We start from the raw sequence: 24,893 nt of genomic DNA on the forward strand, positions 1-24,893 counted from the left end.
GGTAATGATGAAGGATAACATGTATTTACTGTGAACCTGGATCTTTATAAATATTTATTCATTCAACCTTTAACCACAACTCTGGAAAGTAGTTATGGCTATTGTTTTCACTTTGTAAATGAGGAAACTGAGCGTACGTAGATTTAAACTCAGGCAACCTGCTGTCAGAGGCTGTGCTGTTAATCCCCATTGTAAGTGAGAGAACATCTTCCAATAAAAACACATTAAAAAAACCTAATTTCCTCTAAAAACTTCCTAGTTCCCTGCATGGAAAACGTTAACTATGAAATCTTACAAATTCATTTAAACTTGATGTGTCTCTGGTTTCATGTTCAAAATAAGGAGAATAAATAGCAGATGGTGATATCTGTTAGAATATAAACCCAATAAGGGAAAAGACTGCCATTTTTCTGGCTGCAGTAAGTGCCTAATTTAGTGTCTCAAATATTATGAAAGTACTTGGCAAATCACATTTGTTAGTGAAGCCCACACTTTGAATGTCCCAGCTATCAAACCTTATCATAGAAATATGCTGCAATTTAAGAGCTTCCTTTACAGATAGAACTAAAATTGTCATCTTTAGTCAAAATGAAAATATGCTGTTTATAAAAACATTTAAAGCTGAATGATCACTTACCAAGCAGCTTATAAGAAAAGGCACATATAATCAGATTGCATGCTTATATGTGTACACATATACATATGTATATATTTTACATGTACGTATTATAAACACTCATGCTAATAAAATAAAAAATAGCCTGATTATTTTTAACATCTGTGGGAGAAGAGGACATTACTCAAGCATCCTTCAAGGAAGACACAGATGGTAGGTAGTGACTGATTATGAAGTACATTTTATCTATACAAGGTCAGACAAAATAAAGCTTTGAGCCATTTCAGTGTTAGGATGAAAGCAATTGAAATGCAAATGTGAGAGGGAAAGAGGAGGTAGCAATTACTGCAGAGAGACTCACCAGTGACCAAATAATTATCAATATTAACCCTGTCTGCAAAGGTAGGAAGGGGGTGGAATTTATTTTCTTTTTCACTTTCTCTTGCCAACCTACAACGGATTAGCGGCGAGGTGGGTGGTACCTGTTAACGCTTTTGATGGGCTGCTTTCCAATCCTATGAAAAGAGAAGGGAGGAGAATCAGCAGGTGGGTTCCCACGAACAGTTTTCATAAGCTAGAGACCGGATGATATTTCTACTATAATTAACCCCAGGGTGCTGCTTTTTCCTTTTCTCTCTTCTGTATTTCGCTAGTTAATGCCCAAAATGTTGACCATTCACTCTGCCCTCAAAGAAGCCCTGCTGCCAGGGCTGGTGGCTACAGCTTTCAGCTACACACACTCAGGGATCAGTAAGTATTTCTACTAGTTTGCATTTTTTTCCTATGGGCTTAGTCGTTTTGGTGGTCGTTCTTTTGTTCATGTTTGGATATTTGCTATCATAAAAGCTGCTATGAGGGCCAAATGAAAGCTGCTAAGACTACTCAAACCCTCTGTGGTACTCCTTGGTTAGTTCATAAACTGTAATTCTTTTAGGGGTGATCAGCAGATCATTTGCTATTTTTTTGAGGTGGAGGAACCCCAAAATTAAACAAATCTCTGTTAAGGTATCACCTCTTGTAGCATATTATTAATGTCATTGTTGAAATTATTAGAGCAATAATCTTAGCTAGACAAAATCATGGAAGTGTAAGAAAACAACTGCCTTTTGGTCTTAGTAGAGAAGAAACTCTTTTATCTTGTTGTCTGGTCATTGCTTTGTAGTTTTTGAAAATGTGTGTAATTTCCATGAAAATGTATTTCTCTAAGGCTAGTAGAGATGAATAAGTAACAAGAGGACAGTGATACCTATTTCTTTCTTTCTTTCAATAGAAGAAGTATGAATGGTATGTCTTGGTATGTTTTGTTAAAACTTTGTAAAGGATATACACTGATGTTTGAAATTTAAAAAACCATCTACTTTTAAACACTTCATAAAAATTTATTTTCATGACATTAGGGTTTTTGTTTGAGTAAGACTATTCAAATGTATTTCCATGGTAACAGGATAAAAAATTGAACAGGTTTGTTAAACCTGATTATTCTGATTATTGAAAGAAAACAGCTAGTTATGTATTTTGGGGCATTCCAGTTCTTAGTAACTCTTTCCCCTGTAGAAACACCGAAACCTCATTAATTTGAATGATATTAATTAGAAATTTGTCATAGTATAGGCTGGATGAAATTTTTTTTAGCTGGATCTTAAATCAATGGTAAATAGGTTGAGAAAACAAGATTGTATGTAGAAAGAATGTTTCAAAGAATAATGACAATATGCTGTTTGTAATTATTCCTCATTCTCTACCCAGAAATAATATGGGAGCACATTTGCAACCTGGTTCTTACAAGGCTTTCTACTGTACCTACTAATGACGGACACTTCATTCAACGAATATGTATTGAAAATCTATATTGTCCCAGGAACTGTGGTTGGCACTAGAGATATCAGAATGAATCAGAAAGATCTCTGCCTTCAGACATCTCAAAGTTTAGTGACATAATAGATAGGAAGTAAAAATTTACAATAAAAGTCTTAATGTTCTTATATGTATGTAAACAAAATGTGTCTATAAGAGTCAAAAAAGGCTTAGGGATTTATTCAGGAAGTGACATTTCAGTAGGGTTTAGAGGAGAGGAATAAAAGGTTTAGGGGTAATGATTAAGCAAATAGTACACTGGGAAGAAGGAACAAAGAGGTCAGAAGCTCCGAGTTGCGAAATGGCCTGTGTACGTGTGGACATGGTATGTCTGAGTGGTTTTGAGGGTCTGGTGTGTTGACCTGCGGTGTCCTTGTGGGATGTAACCTAGCCTGTGTGTAGATGTGACAAGGATGTTTGTTAATAGTGGTGGAGTGGCAAGAGACAAGGCTGGAAAGGTAAGTTGAAGCCCTAGACCTCAGGGTTCATGATGCCTTTTTTCTGCTACAGGGCACTGTGGGGATTAAAATTGAGAAGCCCCAGCCTAAAGGAGAAAACACCGGACTTCTTCTTCAGTGTTGAAGCTTTCTGAGTTAGTTTATATAAAATGGTATAGTAATATCTACCTCTCAGGACTAATAAGAAAATACATTTAAGAAAAACAAGAAAAGTGCCTAGCGACTTGCTTGGTACATACCGTGTTTCCCCGAAAATAAGACCTAACCGGAAAATAAGCCCTAGCATGATTTTTCAGGATGACATCCCCTGAACATAAGCCCGAATGCATCTTTTGGAGCAAAACTTAATATAAGACTTTGTTTTATTTTTGGGGAAACGTGGTAGTTGACTCAGGTACTTTCCTTTCCCTCTTAAAATGATATTTATAGGAATCCGCCGGGAATTGTTTTTGTAAGTGAACAAACCTCCTGATTGAATCTTTTGTTTTCAGAAATCTTCTAAATTTCTTTGAATATAGAAACATAAGTAGGAAATCTGGAAATTAGAAGATTTAGATATTTAGATGAATTGGATCTATCATTCTGATGAAGACTGGATTTAAACTCATGCAAAGTTTTTACAAAATTTCTTTCTTTTAGTCTTTTTTTCAAGAAGTAGAAATAATATATTTCTAATCCAGCTCCTATGGCCACTGTTGAAGGATAAGTTAAATAATGTATGCAAAAGTGATTTGATGAGATCTATAGAACAGTAAAAATAATAATACTTACACAATCCATAATCAGGTAAATTTTAATTCACTTTATTTTTATTCTTAATATCGTGATATTCAATAATCTCGTTGGGATCAAAATCCCTGGATGGAAATGCAAGTACCTAAAAGCTTTGACTATTTCCTTAAACATGATAATCCTCACTTCCAAACCTAGTTTTTCACTTCTTTATGCTTTTCTTAGTAACATTTTCTTTTCTCCTGCTCACTTTATTATAAGAATAGAGTATATAGCACATGTGACATATAAAAGAGTTAATCGACTCTTCATGTTATCGGTCAGGCTTCCAGTCAACAGCAGGCTATTTATTCATAGTTAAGTTTTCAGGGAGTCAAAAGTTATATGTGGATTTTTGACTGGATGGGGTTGGCACCCCAACCCCCATGTTGGTCAAGGGTTAACTGTACTTAAAAAATTTCAATGTAATAAATGACAAAGAATGGTGAAAGAGATTAAAAGATGCTATAGACATGACACTTAAACACAATATACAATCACAGACCAAATTCTGTGCTGGAGGGAAGAAAATTTTTATAGAGGACATTTATTCAATCAGTCAACAAAACTGGAAAATGACTAGTTTATTAGATAAAAGTAACATAACAATGCTAAATCTATTGGAGTTTTCAGACTGTTATGTAAGAGATTATCCTTATTCTAGGGAAATCCAAACTACAGTATTAAGGAATATTGCATACTTCTCTAGTTATTCAGGTCTTAAAAAACGTTCTGTACGGAATGTTTTGTTTTCAGTGTAGGGATCTTGCAGTTCTTATGTGATTAGAACTAAAGGGCTATGATATATTCAATGTAACTCTTAAATGATTCAATGAAAAAACACATATGTGCATGTATGTATATTTATAAATATATACACAGAAACATTCATTCACAAAGTGCATAATAAAGCATTTGGGACAAAAGGTTAATGACAGATGAATCTGGATAGAGGATACATAGACATTATTTTTGCAACTTTCCTGGAGTTTGAAATTATAATATTTTTCCCAAAAGTAATTATATTCAAAATCTGAAAACATTATTTTTCTCTCTAAATTCTGTTTCCTTTTCTGTAATTTCTACACAGCTGAACAGGTCCAGTATTGACCAGTCATCCACCTAGAAACTTAGCAGTTAATCTAGATTACTCCATGGTTTCAATTCATTTCTTGCCTTTCTTTCAACTCCTCATACCCAAAGGGAACATATCATAAAGGAATATCTATTATATTTGTCCTTTTTTTCTCCAATCATTTAAAATTGATTCGGGACCTAATCACTTAGCATCTCTCATCTGATTTACTGCTACAATCTACAAATGATCATCTTTCCTCCAGTCTTGGCTCTAAACCATTCTACACACTGCTACAGAGTACTCTTCCCCAAATGGAATCTGATCATGTCACACTGTATATTTCTCAATTGGTCCTGAACATAGGTAGGAAAGAACTTATGGGGTCAACTTAAAAATCCCAACATTGATAAAATATATTACTTTGGATCTTTAGAAGCAAATAAGCAAGAAATATTGCCCAGAGACTTAAAAGCTAGTATAACATAATTATAAATTTAGTCATGAAAACATTGTAGGAGATTTCTTGGACCCAATCTGAAAGAAACTGCTATTAAGCAATTTACTCAGTGATTCTGACACAAATAACCTGAGATAGGAACTCTGGAAGAAAAGGTCCTGACAAAGAAAGAATGGAAGGAAAATGTAGGGAACAGGAGGGAAAGAAACGGAAAGAAACAGAAAGGTAGAATACTGAATAGTAGGGAAGGAAAAGGTAGAGAATGTCAGAGGAAGGGAAAGGAAGAAGAGAAGAAGTCTATTCTCTAGGATTTCACAGTAAACAGAAATTTGTCTAGTAGCAAAATGTCAACATTTTGAGAATTAACAGGCCCTCTCTCAATTGTTCCTAATGGGACAGAAAACTGAACGTAACCAAAGAAAAGTTCTCGCTTTATGTCTTTATGAATATCTGGCGTTTTATGAGAAGTTACTCGAGAACAGTATTATTGGTAATTAAAATATATCCTATGACTATTAAAAAATATTTATAAGCAAACATGGAATAATGTTTCTTCTGCTTTCATTTTGTAAATCCCTTTTAAAATTTCTCAGTTCAAGGCATCAATATATAACTATATATTATATAAAATGACATACATATACAATATATATGTATATTATATACAAAAATTATACAATACATATTTATATATGGATTCTAGGATCCCTCTTGTGTACCTATACCTGAAGATTTTAGATTCAATAATAGATTCAAATAATAAAGAAAACAAAAAAAACCCAAAACGTTTTTTGATGACTTAAAAATATACTTTCACTGTGCCGTGTGATAGCCTTGAAGAGAACACAATACCTTAAAGTATTGTGAAATTCAAGGCCTCTTGATAGAATTTGCTGAATATATGATGCAATCTTGTTGCCTTGAGAGGTAGAAACAAAACATTTTCATCACTTACAATGCTGGAGCATCCTTTTGTTTGTTTCTTGTATGATAAACCTTCAGAGAGAGAAAAGCTGTCAGAATACATCCAGAAGCAGCATAGTCTTTAGACATCTGGTTAGTAACAAGAGCTTTAGTTAGGAGCACAGAAACTAACTCGTTTGTTTGTTTGTTTGTTTTTTCATTGCACTGGGACAACAGGCTTGTCATCAAGAGGAATGACCATTAGATATTTTATTAACGTGTGCATGTTTTTTGTCAAACTCATAGTTCTTAAGATGTGTGTGTCTAATAGTGTACTCCTAGGGACCACATTACAGGAGTGTAAATAGTTGTGGCTAATTTTTGTGGCCCATTTTTTCTTTCTATTTGACATTTGATACAAAGTATTCCTCAATGATTAGATAGAAAATTGTTTCTTAAAGACTGACAGGAGTTGGCTTTTAGCAGACTATCTGGAGCAACCACTTTTCATTCAAAAATTATTTTGGGGCCTATTTATCACCCATTGTGCTGAGTACAAAGATTTGTAAAACACGCTCTTAACACCTGGAGAACTAGGGAGACAAAGCCCTAGTTCTCAGCCCATACGAGTATGACTAATTTGTGACTACAAACCACAAAGGATATCTTCAACAAAGACAGTGTAGGACGTACTGAAAGAGTGATTAGGCAATAAATGCTGAATGTATAGGATGGATAAATTAACATGGATAGGAGCAATCAAGGAGAGCATTCTTGAGGAAGTTAAACTTCAGTTTGTTGTGATTTTATGGCCAGTGAGGAAGGGGTGGGCCTTTTTACACAAGCAAATAGTATGTGCAATATTAAAATGAGGACAAAGTGGAAATCTAAGGGAATAGATCAGACTCACTTATAAGTTTGGTAACTGTAGAGGGATTCTGAGAGACAACATTGGAAAGACAGATTGATGCCGGGGTATGATACATCCTTTAAAAGCTGTCTCAGAAGTTTGAGTTCTGTGCTATAGATGGTGGAGAAAAAGCAACCAGGAGGAAAGCAATCATTTAGGAAAAGCTAACTGTTAAATACTGGAAGACTAGAGCAGTGTTCTCAAAGTGTGACCTACAGACTCCTGGACATCCCCCAAGATCTTTTTAGGGATCTGTGAGATCAAAACTGTTTTCATGATAATAGTAAAATGTTAATTCCTTTTTCACTATGTTGACATTTGAACTAATGATACTGATAGTGGGTAAAGTAGTGATGGGTGGCATCTTTGATTGAATCAAGGCAGCAATACCAATCATAGTAGAATTCGTAAAATTCTTTACCACCACACACTTGCAGTGCTAGTTTTGCTTAACAGTGTCCCAGGTGAAGTGGTCAAAATGATTAATTTTACTAAATCTCGACCTTTGAGTACTCATTTTTTTAATGTTCTGTGTGACAAAATGGGAAGTAATATATAAAGCACTCTACTGTACATTGAAATATGAGGGTTTTCATAAGGAAATCCACTTGTTTTGAGGTACGCTGACCTAGCCACTTGTTTCTGTAATGAAATATTTTTATTTGAGAGAACGACAAACTATGGTCATTCAGATTAGGTATTTGATAAACATGTTCTCAGAAACCAAGTGATTCTGGACATCTAATGTACAGTGTGGTGACTTAGTTAATAGTAGTGTATGCTTGAAATCTATTAAGAGAGAACTTTTAAAAAAGATTCTTATTAAAATATACCTAATGTACAATATTATATTCGTTTTAGGTGTACACCATAGTTGCTCAACATTTATATACCTAAAGAAGTGATCATCATGATAAATCTAGCAACCATATGACACTGTACCACTAGTCAATAATATTCACTGTACCAAAAGGGAATATTATTGACTATCTTTCCTGTGCTGTACATTACATCCCATGACTTAAAATTTATTTTATACCTGGAAATTTGAACCTCTTATTCCCCTTCATCTTTTCCCCCCTTTAAAAAATGTACAATTATAGTTGACATTCAACATTGTTCATTTATTAATAATTTAATAAATCAGTCCCCACCTGGTACCATAGTGATTATAATATTATGGACTATATTCCTTATGCTGTACTTTACATCCCCATGACTACTATGTAACAACAAATTCGTATTTCTTAATCCCTTTTCCTTTTTTACCCAACCCCCAACCCCTCTCCCATCTGGCAATCATCAAAATGTTCTCTGTATCTATAAGTTTGTTTCTGTTTTGTTCATTGTTTTGTTCTTTAAATTTCACATATAAGCAAAATCACATTACATCACTCTTTCTCTGTCTGACGTACTCCACTCAGCACAATACCCTCCAGGTCAACTCATGCAGCCACAGATGGTAAGAACCCATTCCCTTCCATGACCGAGCAATATTCCATTGTATACACATACCATCTAATCTTTTTCCATTCATCCATTGACAGACAACCAGGCTGCCTACACATCTTGGCCACTGTATACAATGCTTCAATGAACATAGGGATGCACACTAGAAGTAGCATTTTCGGTTTCTTCAGAAAAATACCAAGAAGTGGGATTACTGGGTCCTTCTTTTTCTCTTGTTATAGACTTTGTTTTTAAAGTCTATTTTGTCTGGTATAAGTATTGCTACTCCAGCTTTGTTTGTTTGTTTGTTTCCATTCTCATGAAATATCTTTTCCATCTCTTTACTTTCAGTCTGTGTGTGTCTTTCAATCTGAAGTGAATCTCTTGTAGGTAGCGTACATGTAAGGGTCTTATTTTCTTATTCCTTCAACCACCCTGTGTCTTTCGATTGAAGCATTTAATCCATTTATATTTAAAGTAATTGCTGATAGTTATGTAGTTACTGCATTTTATTATTCTTATTTTTGATCTTTTTTTTATTTTTTCTTTTCATCTTAAAGAAGTCCCTCTAAGATTCCTTGTAATACTGGTTTGGTGGTGATGAACTCCTTTAGCTTTTTCTTGTCTGGGAAAATCTTTATCTGTCCTTTGATTCTAAATGATAGCTTTGCTAGGTAGAATAATCTTGGTTGTAGGTCATTTCTTTTCATCACTTTGAATATTTCCTGCCAATCCCTTCTGGCCTGCAAAGTTTCTACTGAGAAATCAACTGACAGTCTTATGGGAGCTCTCTTACAGGTAAGTAACTTCTTTTCTTGTGCTGCTTTAAGATTCTTTCTAAAATACCCTGTGGCATTTTAATTATGATATGTCTTGGTGTTGGCCTCTTTGGGTTCATCTTGTTTGGAACTGTCTGCACTTCCTCAGCTTGTATATTTATTTTCTTTACCAGATTAGGGAAGTTTTCTGTTATTATTCTCTCTCTCTTCTCCTTCTGGTACCCCTATGATGCAAATGTTGGTATGCTTGATGTTGTCCCAGAGGCTCCCTACACTATCCTAATTTTGTTGGGTTCATTTTTCTTTTTGTTGTTCTGATTGGGTGTTTTCTGCTACCTTACTTTCTGAATTGCTGATTTGATTCTCTGCTTCATCTAATCTACTGGTGAGTCCCTCTAATGTATTCTTCATTTAAGTTATTGTATTCTTTATTTTTTACTAGTTCTTTTTTATATTCTCTATCTCCATTTTTATGTTTCCTATGTCTTTGGTGATATTCTCTCTCTGAGATCATTGAGAATCCTTATAATCAGTGTTTTGTACTCTGCATCTAGTATATTGCTTGTCTCCATTTTGTTTAGTTCTTTTTCTGGAGCTTTGTTCTGTTCTTTTATTTGGAACACATTTCTTTTTCTCCCCATGTTGGTTGCCTCCTTATGTTTGTTTTTATGAATTTGGTAGGGCTGCCATGCCTTCTGGTCTTAATAGAGTGACTTTATGTAGTAGATGTCCTGTAAGGTCCAGTGGCTCTGTCTCCCTGTCACCTGTGCCTGGTGCTCCAGATGTGTCGCTTCTGTGGGTTTTGTGTGCCCTTCTGTTGTAGGTGAGCCTTCCTTGCTGTTTACACCTCACAGGAGGGTTGCTGATTGGTTGTTAGGACTGGCCATAACTATAGTGGAGGAGCTATAGGAGCTTACCCTATGGAGCATGATTTGCTTTAGCAGGGCTCTTGTGCCTGCCCAGTCTGCCCTTTGGGTGTGTCATCCATGGAGGTGGCTGGGTGATGCTCACACTCAGTCCGAAGCCTGAGCCAGCCAACTTTGGGCCTACTGGGAAGGGCCCTGCCTCAGGCCAAGTTCAGCTGCAGCCTGTGCCCAGCCTGGGGCCACCTGTCATGAGCCACAAAACAATCAACCACTCACACTGGGCTTGTAGGTACCTTGAGAAGCCAAGCTGTGAACTGAGGCTGGCTGCCACTAGTGCCAGGGTTAGGGTTACTTAGCAAGAGGTAGGGGACCTGTTGAGGTTAGATGCTGCTTTTTTTTTTTTTTTTTTTTTTTGAAACTGTAAGAGATTTCAGGAAAGTCCACAGCATGAGCCAAGACAGCCAGTTTGTAGGGAAAGCCACTGGAAGTAATTTGGGTGGGCCCAAAATTTGGGTGGAGTGGAGTCTCAGGGGACTCACCAAGGTGGGGTGAATGAACAATATTAGTGAGGTTGATGGTAACTCACATGGTAGCCACCTGCGTCTGCACACCAGGAGGTGGGAGGGCTTAACAAAGAAACAATGGGTTCTGCCGCTGTACAGTCCTGGAGACAGCTGCCCTTCCAGCTCTCACTCTGAAGCCAGATAATTCAGTTCCTCCCCATATGTCACTGGCACTTTTTGTGCTGCTGCCCCAGTGCTGGAGCTCAGAGTGAGTGAGTACATCAGTGAGTAAGTCTGTGTGTGGGGTTTTTAAGAGGAATGCCTGGGACTGTAGCTGCCCTCTGTTTCACTCAGTCACAATCTCTGCTGGTTTTCACAGCCAGAAATTATGGGGACTTCTCTCCTCAGCAATGGAAACCTGGGCTGAGAAGTCTGGTATGGGGCTGGGAGCCCTCACTCCTCTTGGATGGACCTCTGCAGCCAAGATATGCCTCTCGATTTTTTAATAGTCATAAGTGGGTGGGACCAGCCCATTCCATTTCTCTGTCCCTTCTATCATTCTTGAGGTGGCTTCTTCTGTATGTTTGTAGTTGTAGGGCTTCAGTTCCCCTAGGTTGCAGGTTATTCTAAATAACTGTTGTTGTGTAGTTAAGTTGTAATTTTTATGTGGTTGTGAGAGTCGGCAAGCACAGCATTTACCTTCTCTGCCATCTTCATAGGAAATCCAAGAGAGTGTGGTCTTACCCCACACACATACACACACACACACATACACAATGGTAAACACATAAGGTGGAGTTAGGTTAGCTTGACTGAGGCAACAAATTTGATAAATATATATATCTCAAAACATTATATTGTATACCTTAAATATATGTCATGTTTGTTTGTCAATTATATCTCAATAAACCTGGAAAAAGATAAAGTAAAATTGGTTAATCAAAACCAACCAACCAAGCAACCAGCCACCAAAGTCAGCCTGTCATTTCAAGGAAAACAGCTAACAGTGTTTGTTGCCAATGATAAAATTTGAGCTTTCAGATGAAAATTAGAATTTTGGAAAATTTTATTTGGAACTGTCAGGTTGACAGCTTCCCAATGCTTAAAGACATTTCTGATGTGATAGTACTGATTCTAACAAATGTTGATTTTTTGTTGTTGTTAATTTACTTTTGGAAAATCTGTGTAACTCTTTGAAGTAATATTTTCCAAGGGACCAATGCATGATGTTACAAAATAAGGCATGTGTAATATGATCCGCTCAAAGTGTAAGATAAATCAATGAAATTTTTATGTCCATGTTTAAAAAAAATTCAATGATATGGTTTCAGATTCCACATTGCAGCTAACCTTTAAGAAATTACCTTATTGAGCTTTGCTGGTAGTATTTAGGAAGAGTATACACAACTGTCTGGAAAGGCTATTAAAATACTCCTCTTTTACAACTACAGTTGACACTTAAACAACATGTGTGGGAACTGCATGGGTCCACTTATACACAGATTGTTTTCAATAAATCCTATAAGTGTATTTTTCTTATGATTTTAATAACATTTTCTTTCTTTAGGAGCTTACTTTATTGTAATAATATGGTATATAATGCATATAACATACAAAATATGTGTTGACTGTGTTATCCATAAAGCTTCTTCTGCTCAACAGTAGACTATTAGTAGTTAAGTTTTTGGAGAGTCAAAAGTTATAATCAGATATTTTGACTGTGTTCAGGTTTGGGCCCCCTAATGTTCAAGGGTCAACTGTACATATCTGCTTGAGGCTGGATTTTCTTCATATACTGTACGTCAACCACAAAAGCACACTGCAGCAGGTTGAATGCAGAAACATTCACTACATTCCTAAGTCATTCACTATAGAGATTTGCAAAAACATAAAAAAATAGCACTCACTACATTTTTTTGGAAAATATAATTATTTTCACAAAGTGTATAATTTTTGCTTATATAGTAGGTTTATTTTTTAAATAAATTAAAAAATTTATTTTAAAATGAGAATTTTATAAAATTCTCAATTTCCAATATAGTAAATATCAAGAAATATCACCTAAATAATAGGAACTACTCCAAAGTGTTGTTGTGAGGGTTAAATGAGTAAACATGTAAAACCTTTAGAAAATGATGGTATATAATAAAGACAATAAATCTTTTAAATTATTATTATTATGTCTCCTTTTACTACTTGATGAACTCCTTAAGGAGAAGTGGATGATTTACAGTAAAGCACTTAGGGATTTGTGAGTTTCAGTACTCATTAGCCCACATTGATAATGGAGCAAAACAGTTGCTTCTGTCTTTTCCTTCTAATTCCCATGTGAGTGTCTCTCCTTCATAGATTATACCCCAGAACAATGCTGGCAAGACATTCTAGGAAGTATTATTTTCTGGCTTTCAGCCCATATTATACAGGAGGGCAGGAAAAGATTTTGAGTTGCTACAGATAATCTGAAGCACAGTGTTTACCAAAATTAAACACAATTTAAAAAGTTACTTTGGGATTTCTTAAAGTTTTTACTATGGTAATAGGCATTGTAAAACTCCAAAGGAGATGAGCTTATGCTTTCCAGACATATTTGACACAGCTTTTTCCTTCAGATCATGTATTTTCCAGGGAGCACCTGGGTAAGGAAGAGTCTATTGTTTTCTCTGAACATTCTGGGCTGAAGAAAGCATTATGCTGCAGATTGGCATTGATGGACCAGCATCAAATGTCAGAGAATCAGTGCTTTAATTCTTGTGATGCTATCAGTTTCCTGGGAACACAGGACATTTCAACACTTGCAACCTTTGGGAAACTCTGCCAAGGTTTGTAAATAACCTTCCATCACCTGAGTTTTTAACCCCAATCTACCCTGTTGTTCATCTTTGGTATGTCATAGGCAAATTTTAGAAGACAGTAAAAACATAACATAGAAGTAAATGAGAGTCAACTGGTATAACCTTCATAAGATATGTTCTTATAATCGTGATGTCATACTCTGGTTGAAATGCAATAGCTGGTCTTGATGAGGAAAATTCAAGGCACCGTGTCCAAAGAAATGCCACACTCGTGCATGGTTGCAAAGTATCACTTCCAGGATCTGACAAATGAATTCCATAGCTAAATAGGTAAGTATTATTCAACTTCAGATAGATTTGCAGGATTTCTTCCTAGTCTCATCAGGAAGCCCACCTAAGGTAGGTATAAAGCAAGATCTGACCCTGTAGCTGAGGGAGGACTGACAGGAACAAGGTGAGGCATGAGGACCCTACTCAAGCTGGTTGGTTTTCAGTATAAAACCCTAGTGCTGGGGACAAACTAGAAAAGCATATAGATTCACTGGGAAGAGTATAGGATCGTGGCAGTACAGAGCGGGGATGGGAACTGGAAAAGCAGTGGGCTGGAGTCTACACCTACAGTTTATTCTTATATAAGTATCAGTTCTGTCGGAAATACAACTTTGCTATAAATCCAAAGTATGTGAATGCTCAAAGATAGGCTTTTGTGCACATCTATTTCTTCCAGTTGCATTTGTGTTTTCCTCTTTGTGAGTAATGAATTACAAACAAAACAGCTAGGCTGAATAACTAATCTCTAAGATATCTTCCCAACTTTGTAAGTCTATAAGTCTGAGTATTCAAGAATATAGTTTATAACTTAAGTGAAGGCAGGGAATTTGTCTGTTTTATTTCTCATTAATTCATGAACCTAGAAGAGCACCTTGCACAAAATAAATACTTGTTGAATTTGAAAGAATGTTGGATATGGAAAAGCAAAAAGTGGGCAGTTATTTTAACTCTCAATCTCTGAGTTAAAGAATAAGATTTAAAGACCTTTTTGTGGTATATGATGTGAAAGGAGGATGATAACAGTTTGACTGTAAACCTGGAAAATTCTTCACTATTATAAGAAAACTGTGATAGAGATAGTTCAAAGGCAGTCGTAATGCTAATTTTCAAACAGTTTTGCTTTAAATTTACTTGAATGGCTCTTGGTCTTAAGGAAAGGAAGGAAGTAGAGTCACATGACAAAATGGTTTTGTTTTAATATTTATTTTTAATTAGTTTTAATTTTAAAAAATCAGGCTTTTATCCAGTACCACTCTGTGGAATACTTTTACCACATGATAGCATAATGTGAGAAGTTTTTAGAATCATTAATTTAAGTAGGAAACCAAGAATTTCAAGGTGTCTTTTTCAGAGATGAAATCATTCTACTTGTTGGAATGTCAAGTTGTAAGACCAGATTATATCACTAGGTGTCATGAGTTGCAAATTGAAAGGAAATAGTGTTACCAGATATGAAGTGTAATAGCTGATGTACACCGGTACCCTAGTTTATTTTTCTGTGTAGGCATATTAGTCTTGGAAACTCTCACTAGGGAGAATATGCATTTTGTTTGGATCTTTACCTATGAAATATAATAAAACAGGAAACAGGCATAAAACAGTTTAAGAGAAATTAAAGAAAAAATAGTTTTGAAAAGAACAATAGTTTTTATTAATTGAAGTTATTGGGTATTAGGTTAAAACAATTAAGGGGCAGTAAAGCTTAAGTAGAGTTAGCCCCAGGCAAAACTTCAAAGTGGTGGATTAATACCTCTCTCTGGTATCCTTGGGAATCAGATGGTTCTCTTGTGGAAAGTCCCTTCTCCCAGCTGCTGCTCTTCCTGAGGTCCCCAGCTGCTCCATTTTCACCACTGCGGGCACTAAGTGAACTCAGGTTACTTTGACATTCATTAAAACATGCCTGTTCTATGTCTCATGCTCTCGGAGTCAGAAGTTTGAGTTCTTTCTCTATACTGGCTAATCAAGAAACAAACCTATGCCCTCGTGTGGATGGGGATTAGGATTTAATGGGAGAACTAGCTCAGCTCTGTTTCATTCTCTTCTCTTAGACAAAGCACATTTCATAGAGGTTCTGCTCGTCAATAACTGAGCAGGAAATGAAGGCATTGCCTTTGGGTAAAAGGAGAGAACATCACCTAGTGGTAAGGAACCCCCTTGGGACACTCGATAGCCGGACACTATTACCACCCTGTGCCACGGAGAAGGGATCTCGCACAAGGAGCTGTGGATATAAAAAGAAGCACGTAGTTAACTACAAACCTGAAGTTCGAGGCTGCTGCTGGTGTTGAGGCGTGTGTGTGTGGTTAAGAGGTAAACTGAGGCAAATTAAACATTTTAAGAGGTTTTTTTTTTTTTGAACAAAAATCCATTCTAATTGGGTAGCATCATATCTAGTAGATAAAAAGGATCTCTGAGGAGCTGTTCAGAGTGAAAGACTTTTACAGACAGAAGGGAGTGGGAACAAAGAAGTTATTTTCTAGGCGAAAAAGTGAGTTGTTCATTGCAAGGTTCCTTTCTGTTAGGGGGTGGAGGGCTTCATCAGACAGATGACCTCACTGGTGCTGGTCAGATGAGTCCTGACTGACTGGTTTAATTAAGTCTCAGTTTGGTGATGTGGGCCTTAGCGGGAGCAAATCCGCTTGGGGCCTATTGTCTTATTTTTTTTTTTTGAACAATTCCCCCTTTTGCTCAGACTCTCAACCTGAGAGACTTGATCAAAAACTTAAGGCATTAGCTCTATTTCCACTCTTGTTCTTGCAGTTTTTGCTGAATCTCTGTGTAGTAGTCGCAGGTCATGATGTCTGGTTCACATTCTTTAAGTTGGTCATTTTCTTTGATCCTTTTCTCACATTCTAGTCGTAGGGAGATCATTTGCTTGGTGGTTAGCAGCTGCAAATGTGCATGTAAGGCTTTTGAGAAAATACAGCGCACCAGGGAGAGTGCTATCATTATCATAAGCAGGATCATTCCCAATGTGTGGAGTGCGCTTTGGAGCCGTGGTACCCAAGACTTAAACCAATCAGAATCAAGTCAGTCAAAAAAAGACTCCACTGACTGAGTTACTTTCGTAAGCCAACTGGCGTTCAGTGATCTCATGTAGCTGAGTCTCAGCTTCCCCAGAAGGCAGCAGGAGGTGTTGGCCAAAGCACAAACAACCTCTTTCTCTCAGCTAACACATAATCAAGGGCGATCCCAGTATCAAGAACAACCTCTGTCAGAGAATCTAGGGATTTTTGTTGAGCAGCTATTTTTGTTAGCAGCAGATTCTGCACTATCTTCAAGAGTTAAGGAGAGGTTCCTGATCAGAGCCTCGATTGCACTCACTCCAAGGCAGGGGAGTAGGGATCTGCCAAAGGAAGTGAATTTTGAATCATGAATGCCTCCTGGTAATTCCCATTTGAATATGTGGCTTGGGACTGGAAAGGTGGCAGCCATGGATGCCAGTGAAATGTAAGGGTCTGGAGACTGCACAGTTGGTTTTCTTCAGGTTACCATTGCCTTGTGTCTCTTTATTTGTACAGAGCCTGGATGCAAGCCTGGCTTGCAGTTGTTAACCAGAGACAGGTAAATGGACTCTCAGGGTTAGGGAGCCTGAAATGATACAGAGGAGGCTGAATTTGTTCCAGAGAAACTGAGGCATTGGAAATCAGGGAGAAGTCTGTAATGGGAAGAACTATAGGATCACCAGCATCATAGCAAGTCCAACAGTCCTTTGGAGGTTGGATTACCCTCCCTTGTAATAGCCTGAGATACGGGAAAGGTGGCATTATCTTCCAGGTTAGAGCAAGGCAAAGGTAGACAAAAGAATCATAAAGACCTTCATATGATGTGAGAATTAGGAAAAGGATGGTGAGGGAGGGAAGGAGGAATGGAAAAGAATGTTCTTGATCTGATGTCTTGGAGGGAAGCAGTCTACTTCAATATTGGCTACTTTTCTTCCTAGTCAATTTGAGTTTGAGATCTCCAGTGTTCACACAGGACAAGATGTCAGGTGAGGCCTTCTTCAATTGTGAAATGTGCCCCCAAGTTTGGACACCTTATAATTTGGCATTGGTGTCAGTTGTCAAGAGTATTTGCTAGCGTCCTTTCCATGAAACTCAGTTTTGCAAAAGCATCAGAGTAAAACAATAACTGTCTGTAAATGACAAAAGACTTAAAAATGCTCGTGGTTGAAGATCTAATCAGAGTCCATTATAATAGAATTGACGAGAAATTTGGTTACTTCTGTGACATACAACATTTAAACATAACTGGAATTATGACCTGATAACATTATACCAGGGCACATTGAAATTTTAGGAATTTCATATAATTTCTAGAACACATATTAATAAAACACATCCATACCAATATAACCTAAGAAGGTTGGTAATTATGTATTTGGCAATGTTTCCCATGTAACTTAACATATTGAATAAAACCTAATTAGTTCAACATCTCTCTTTTACAAGGTGTAAGACAAATTCTTTGAGGTTTTCCAGGGACCCTCTGGGGATCTACATTACTCTGAGGTAAAAAAAGACTCCACTTAGAATTTGATTTTGGGAAGTTGTCAAAATGTCAAAAGGTTGGAACATTTGACTAAACAGGATCACAGGTCATTATGAAACAATACTTACCTATTTAAGCAAAACGCAATAGGAGATTTTAAAGGCAAATACAGAAGGTTATACAGTTGTAAACAAAACTTACCTCTTTTAATATTGAGAAGACTGGATTTTCTTAAGTAATCAAAGACCCGATAAAAACAACATGAAGCATAGTAAATTATTTTGGTAAGACACAAAATCTTTGATTTCCCGGTAGATTACCCAAAAGTTTTTAAAAAAGCCTTTCACAGTCTCTTATCAAGAGCAGAACAATAGTCCAAGAAAACTTTGTCCTTTTAACAGAGAATAAATTGAATTCTAATTTTGCAGTATGCTTTTGATATTACTCATTTATAAAAAAACTTAAATACATCCATTTAAATCTTAACCAGCTTGACCACACATAAAATCCCTTTCCCAAGATTCCTTTTTCACAAACCTACAACTTTTTTTATATATCCATTTAGATTTTTTCTGTTTTGTTTTCTTTTTCTTATTCTGGAATAATCAGTCATTCTACTTTCCTGACTTTTCATATACAGTTGTTTCCTTTGACTCTTATTATTTCTAAGTAGCTTTGACTATATTGATTAGATTCCGTGCCCTTAGAATCCTTTATTCCTAGTGAAAACTAAGAAGTAGTAATTGTGGGGGTGTCTGTTAAAGTAGCATTCTGAGGATTGGCAAATTTATAAATACATTTTGTAATTTCTAGGAGTATATTCTTCTTCATAGTAAAATTTTCAATGTGGTACAAAACATGTTTATTGCAGACACAAATATCTTTAGTTCCTTTGTAATAAGCCAAAAGTAGATAAATTTGTGTTTAATAATTAATGTTTCAGATTTTATCTCATGTGGAAATGACCTCGATAGTCAATGAATATCCATCACTTAACTTATCTAGGTATAAGTTTAAGGTTTCAAGTTAGCAAAAAGATTTTGGAGACTATTTTTAAGTAGACACACTATAAGTCATAATTGTTGAAAAGACCATTTATATAAACTTTTATCTTACATCTATTTAATTTACTTGTTTTTAATAATTATGTTTAGATTTCTCATGAAAATTTCATGAGACATTAAGCAGCTAACCATTATCTTATCTTGTTTTGCTGACAAATTCTGTAACAGAGATAACATGAGCTTATTTGACTTTTAGTAAACCTAGGTAGAATAAAAGTATTATATTTAATTCTGAAAACTCTAAAGACATGCCTGTTTTAATGAAACCAACAGATGTAAATAACTTTTATTTACCAAAGATTATCCTAGATTACGTGCACTTGTAAAACATTTTGGTTAGTTTCTATATAAATTGATTTATATAAATACTTGATTTATATAAATACTTGTTTGTCTTTAAGTCAATCAAATACAGCTCTTTACACATTAATTTTGACAATACCATGTAGAGGTAGAAAAAAACCTCACACATTATAGCACACGTACATAGACATTCATAAACATACAGCAATAGATGTCAACAGATATCTTATAGCTTTTGTTTAAAAATTTTAGCCATGAGACTGGTAAGATAAGGCAAAATTCACTAATTTATAAAAGAACAATTAGACCCAAGTTGGGTCTGACAGGTGAAATTATTTACGGTTACTTGCTTAGAGGGCTAAAGTTTTTTATTAGTAGTTGTGAAAGAGATTTTTAAGATTTTTCGTAGGCCTAGTTTTCAAAATAACCTTTCCTTTTTTTCCCCTTCTGATAAGAATTACCTTGGTTCTTAGAGAAGACCAGGTAGAATACTTACATCTGAAAAGGCACAGAGAAAGAATGCAAGTTCCACCAACAAGGACCTTTGTTCCCTAAGTCCAGATCTTTTGCAATGTCTGCAAACCTTGTGAGACTAACCCAAATGTTTTTCAATAGGGCAGGTTTGGGGATTGGGGTAAAGGATAGGTAGGCTCTGAATTGTTTCTAGAGCCTCACTTCTATTTTGTAAAGACTAGATTTGAAAGCCAAGTACAGTTCTTAACTCCTTAAAGAATTGGGTTGGAACGTGAATGATATGAAGAGGTTGCTCTACCCATCCAATTATATTATGTTCAGTTTGCTTCTTTATATCAGGGAGAAGATCTTCAACTAACGTAAGAATCAAAAGATTTCTATGTTGTAGATTCAGAGCTGTGTGTCTTTGGAATGTTTTAGTAAGTCGTTCCACAAAGGCTTCAGAATGTTTTTCTTTCCCTTGGGTACATACTTTCAGTTTAGCTTGGGGGAGAAGGCCTAAAACAAAGAGTTCCTATTAGGCTGTGAATATCAGCTTCCACTTTGGCTAACTTCTGACCATAGAGCAACTTAAAAAAAAAAAAAAAAAAGAAATATTTCGAATATCTTGTCAGGTTTCAGCTGGGACAAATAGTAAATATTCCTGGCAGTATTGCACAACCCCATGGACACAAGAGGTGTCCCTAAAAAGGGTACAAAATATACTACCCTCCCAAGATCCAGAGTCACTCCCAAAAGTAGCCAAAAAAAATAAATAAATAAAAAAAAAGAGAGAGAGACAATTCCCCTGAGAGCTGGCAGTTGGTAAGAACCTAGCTGCAAATGGGGTGCAACCCACATTTCTGTCCAGCCATATTTTGGGGGCTCCCAACCTGAGGGTTGCCAAGCCAAGTTCTCAGGATACAAAATGCAGACAAGAAGGCAGTACGTGTCCCTAGGAGAGAAAGGACTGACCACCAATGGGCACCTGAAAGCAAATTCACAAGTCACAATCCAAAGATCGAATTCTTACAAATGTTGTTTGCCTGCCAGTCTGAACTTGGAATGTGAAATTTTACCTGTCTCTGGACTAGGCACCACAGATAAAGATCTGGAAGAGCTGACTTTGGTAAGAGTCCTCATCCTTTTCTGGCTCTACTGGTTTTCCCAGAATCCTGTCTGCAGGCTCTGGAGTGAGTGGGGTGTCCCAGCAGGTCTCATCCTAGTCATTAGAAACTGCAGGGGTGACAAAAAGTTTTTTCCCTCTCCCCTTTATGGTGAATGCTTGACTGAGATCCCCTTTTCTCTAGAATGCCTCATAAATGGAGAAACTTATGGAGGTTAAAAATTCTCCACTCTGGCCACTGTAATTCAAGATTATCTTTGGTAAAGTTAATTTTACCAAAGATAAGCCTGCTTGTTCAGCTTTAAACCAAAATTTTGTTCACCCGAGGCTTCACATTGGACCCCATTCTGCTTAAGTCAAGCCCAGTCTGACCCTGGACTCAATCTGGTTTATAAGTGGGACCCAGCCCGATCCTGGACCAGGTCTGGTTTCTAGGTAGGACCCAGTCTGACCCTGGACCTGGTCGAGTTTTTCAGTTGGACCCAGTCCTACTCCGGCCAGTTTCTGGGCCTAGTCCACAAATGAGATGCTCAAAGCCTGAAAGCTCATAATACAGCAGCTGCAGGGTTAGATTTGCAGAAGGACTGACCCACCACTTCCAGAGACAGTGAGAAAGCAGCGAACTCAAGGAGCTCAGCAGGTATCTGTGCCCTTTGTCCGTTGCTACTGGGGGCCAGTGAGGGTCTCTTTTGGGTCTCTCTTCTGACACCAGAACTGTTCAAACATAAAAGGAGCCATATTAAACATTTTAAGAGTTTATATCTCAAGCTTGCTCAGGTGGCAGAACTATAGTTTAAGTCCCCTGATGGGCTATTCTATTTTTTCTCTTCTTGCAAAATAGTTCAGGCAGTTTTACATTGAGGAGAAGAACACCAGAGGGACTGAAGCAGGGAGGAACTTGCTGGTTTCTTCTTGGACATCTTCCAGGTTTGATCTGGAAGTTTCCACAAAGGATTGAGTCCAAGCACAGCTCACTATTCTGCATATAATAGATGGTTCTGCTGTACTGGGTCTTAAATAAAAACAATTAAACACAAGGTAGATTTTCTTGTTTCTTTTTCCCTGGCCCAGATTGTTATTCTATGAGAAAAGATTGACATGTCTCCAAAGAATATGGTAGCAAAGGTTCAGAAATGCTTCACTACCCCAGTCTGCTTACTAGTTTACTGAGGAGAAATTTTATAAATAATTAGGATTTTGGTCACCCTTTTACTTAGACCCTCAGGTTCTCCTGGTACTTATCACCAGGTTGCTAAGCATCTGGGGTAAACAAGGCTATCCTTGGCACTCTTATATTTCACTTTAAACATTCTCCAGGCAAATTTACGAAAGCCGACTCTCCCAGTTACCAAGTATACACAAATGACCCTCAGTTAAAACATTCTCCTCAGATTCAGACACAAATACTTTGTAACAAGGGTTTCTAATCTCTTTCAGGTAATGCCACTACACTCTACCTGTGAGTCACCCCGTGTGCGCCTTCTTCCTTACTTCTCAGTAAGTCATTCATTTCCGTTTACTTCCTTAATGGTGCGAGAACAGTCTCTCTTCTCTCTCCTTACTCTGAGCCACTGCCCTAGGTCAGATCCTCACTTCCCCCCATGGGTCATGTGCTCTGGTCATACTGAATTACTTGTTCTTCTCCAGACTCGCCAGGGACCCTGGTGCTTTTGTGTCGCTTTCTCCCAGCTCTTCATTTTATCGGCCTCCATTGATTAGCTTAAGTGTCAATTCCTTTGTCAGGTGAAGCCATGACTGACTTCATCAGGTAAACTTAGCACTTCTTTCTCTTAAGTCCTATAGTGCTTTGTACATATTTACAATATGTCCGAGCCATTACTATTGCACTGAACATGCTTATTCCTCTATACGAGTATGTCTCCCCAGAATCATGAAACTCTTTGAAAGGTGGGACTTTGCCTTAATGTCTGTGTATCTCTAATAATCATAATCAGCGTTGAATAAATGTGAATTACTAAATAAATGATTGCTTGTGTATAGGACTATCCCTTTGGCATGGAAATGAGGCACTCATATTCCATTGGTGAGATCTAGTCCAATGGTTTCACCTAACATGGGGGAGGCTTGGAAATATAGTCCAACTGCAGTCCCATGTTTGGCTTGTCTGCCACAGGAAGTGTGTTATCAAGAGGAAACATGTTTGGAAATGTTAGATACTTCTTTTAAGTAAAACATTTTATTGTTATGTAGTGAAGCCTGATCACTCTTTTTGCCTTAACATCTATTTTTGTCTAATACTAATGTAACTACACCAGATTACCTTTGAGTGATTTTTTATCTGGAACGTATTTTTTTTTTATTAAACATTCTATATCTTTACATTAATCATTTGTAAAGAGCATACAGCTGAACACATTTTATAAATCCAATATGTCAAGCTTTCTTTATTGGTACATTTAAGTATTTAAATTTGATTTTTATACTTCATATAATTTATGACATATTTAGATTTAGTTCCTCTGTCTTATTTTTATTTTTTTAAATTAAGGTTTATTAGAGTGACAATTGTTAGTAAAGTTACATGGATTTCAGGTGTACAATTCTGTAATATATCATCTATGTATCACATTGTGTGTTCACTACCCAGAGTCAGTTCTTTTTCTATTACCATATATTAGACCCCTTTTACCCTGATCTACACCCCCTCCCCCTTTACCCTCTGGTAACCACTAAACAATTGTCTGCTTTATGAGTTTTTGTTCATTTGTTTGTCTTGTTCTTTTGTGGCTTTCAGTTTTATATACCACATATCAGTGAAATCATATAGTTCTCTACTTTTTCTGTCTGACTCATTTCGTTTGGCATTATAATCTCAAGATCCATCCATGTTGTAGCAAATGGTATTATTTCATCTTTTCTTATGGCAAAATATATTCCATTGTGTATACATACCACAACTTCTTTATCCATTCATCTATTAAAGGACACTTTGGTTGTTTCCATGTCTTGGCTACCATAAACAAAGCTGCAATGAACATTGGAGCATATATATCTTTATGGATAAATGTTTTCAGATTTTTTGGGTAGATACCCAGGAGAGGCATTGCTGGGTCCTATGGTAATTCTATTCTTAACTTTTTGAGGAACCTCCACACTGCCTTCCATAGCGGCTGCACCAGTCTGCATTCCCACCAACAGTGTATGAGGGTTCCTTTTTCTCCACTGCCTCTCCAACACTTGTTACTATTTGTCTTGTTGATGATAGCCATTCTGACTGGGGTGAGGTGATATCTCATTGTGGTTTTTATTTGCATTTCTCTGATGATTAGTGATGCTGAGCATTTTTTCATGTCTATTTGCCATTTGTAGGTCCTTTTTGGAGAAACGTCTTTTCAGGTCCTCTGCCCATTTTTCAATTGGACTGTTTAGTTTTTTGTTGCGTTGTATGAGTTCCTTATATATTTTGGATGTCAGCTCCTTATAGGAGGCATTGTTTGCAAAAATCTTCTCCCATTCTGTTAGTGCCCTCTTTATTTTAATAGTTGATGGTTTCTTTTGCTGTGCAGAAGCTTTTTAGTTCGATATAGTCCCATTCATTTATTTTAGCTTTTACTTCCCTTGCCTTTGGAGTCAAATTCATAAAATGCTCTTTGAACCCAAGGTTCATAAGTTTAGTACCTGTGTTTTCTTCTATGCAGTTTATTGTTTCAGGTCTTATGTTTAGGTCTTTGATCCATTTTAAGTTAATTTTTGTACATGGTGACAGATAGCAGCTAGTTTCATTCTTTTGCACGTGGCTTTCCAATTCTCCCAGCACCATTTATTGAACAGGCTGTTTTTTCTCCATTGTATGTTTTTTGCTTCTTTGTCAAAAATTATCTGTCCATATTTATGTGTGTTTATTTTCTCCATCTTACAGTTTTTATTTGTCTTTTTTATATGGTTATTTTCTTTTTCCATACCTTCTTTTGAATAGATCAAGATTTAAAAAATTCCATTTTCCTTTCC

The 24,893-nt window shown here is 36.6% G+C and overlaps 1 long non-coding RNA gene across 1 annotated transcript in view; it reads left to right on the forward strand.

Annotated features, from left to right (window-relative positions):
- The first annotated feature begins 1,206 nt into the window (after positions 1 to 1,206).
- The window catches only part of LOC117022171 (uncharacterized), a 35,107-nt gene continuing 11,420 nt past the window's right edge, over positions 1,207 to 24,893 (forward strand). Inside the window, exons 1-2 of the long non-coding RNA XR_004422999.1 lie at positions 1,207 to 1,366; positions 22,362 to 22,421. This is a non-coding gene — a long non-coding RNA (uncharacterized LOC117022171). The remainder of the gene's footprint in view (positions 1,367 to 22,361; positions 22,422 to 24,893) is intronic.

This window comes from Rhinolophus ferrumequinum, chromosome 5 (assembly GCF_004115265.2).
Source record: "Rhinolophus ferrumequinum isolate MPI-CBG mRhiFer1 chromosome 5, mRhiFer1_v1.p, whole genome shotgun sequence".
Taxonomy (NCBI): Eukaryota; Metazoa; Chordata; class Mammalia; order Chiroptera; family Rhinolophidae; genus Rhinolophus; species Rhinolophus ferrumequinum.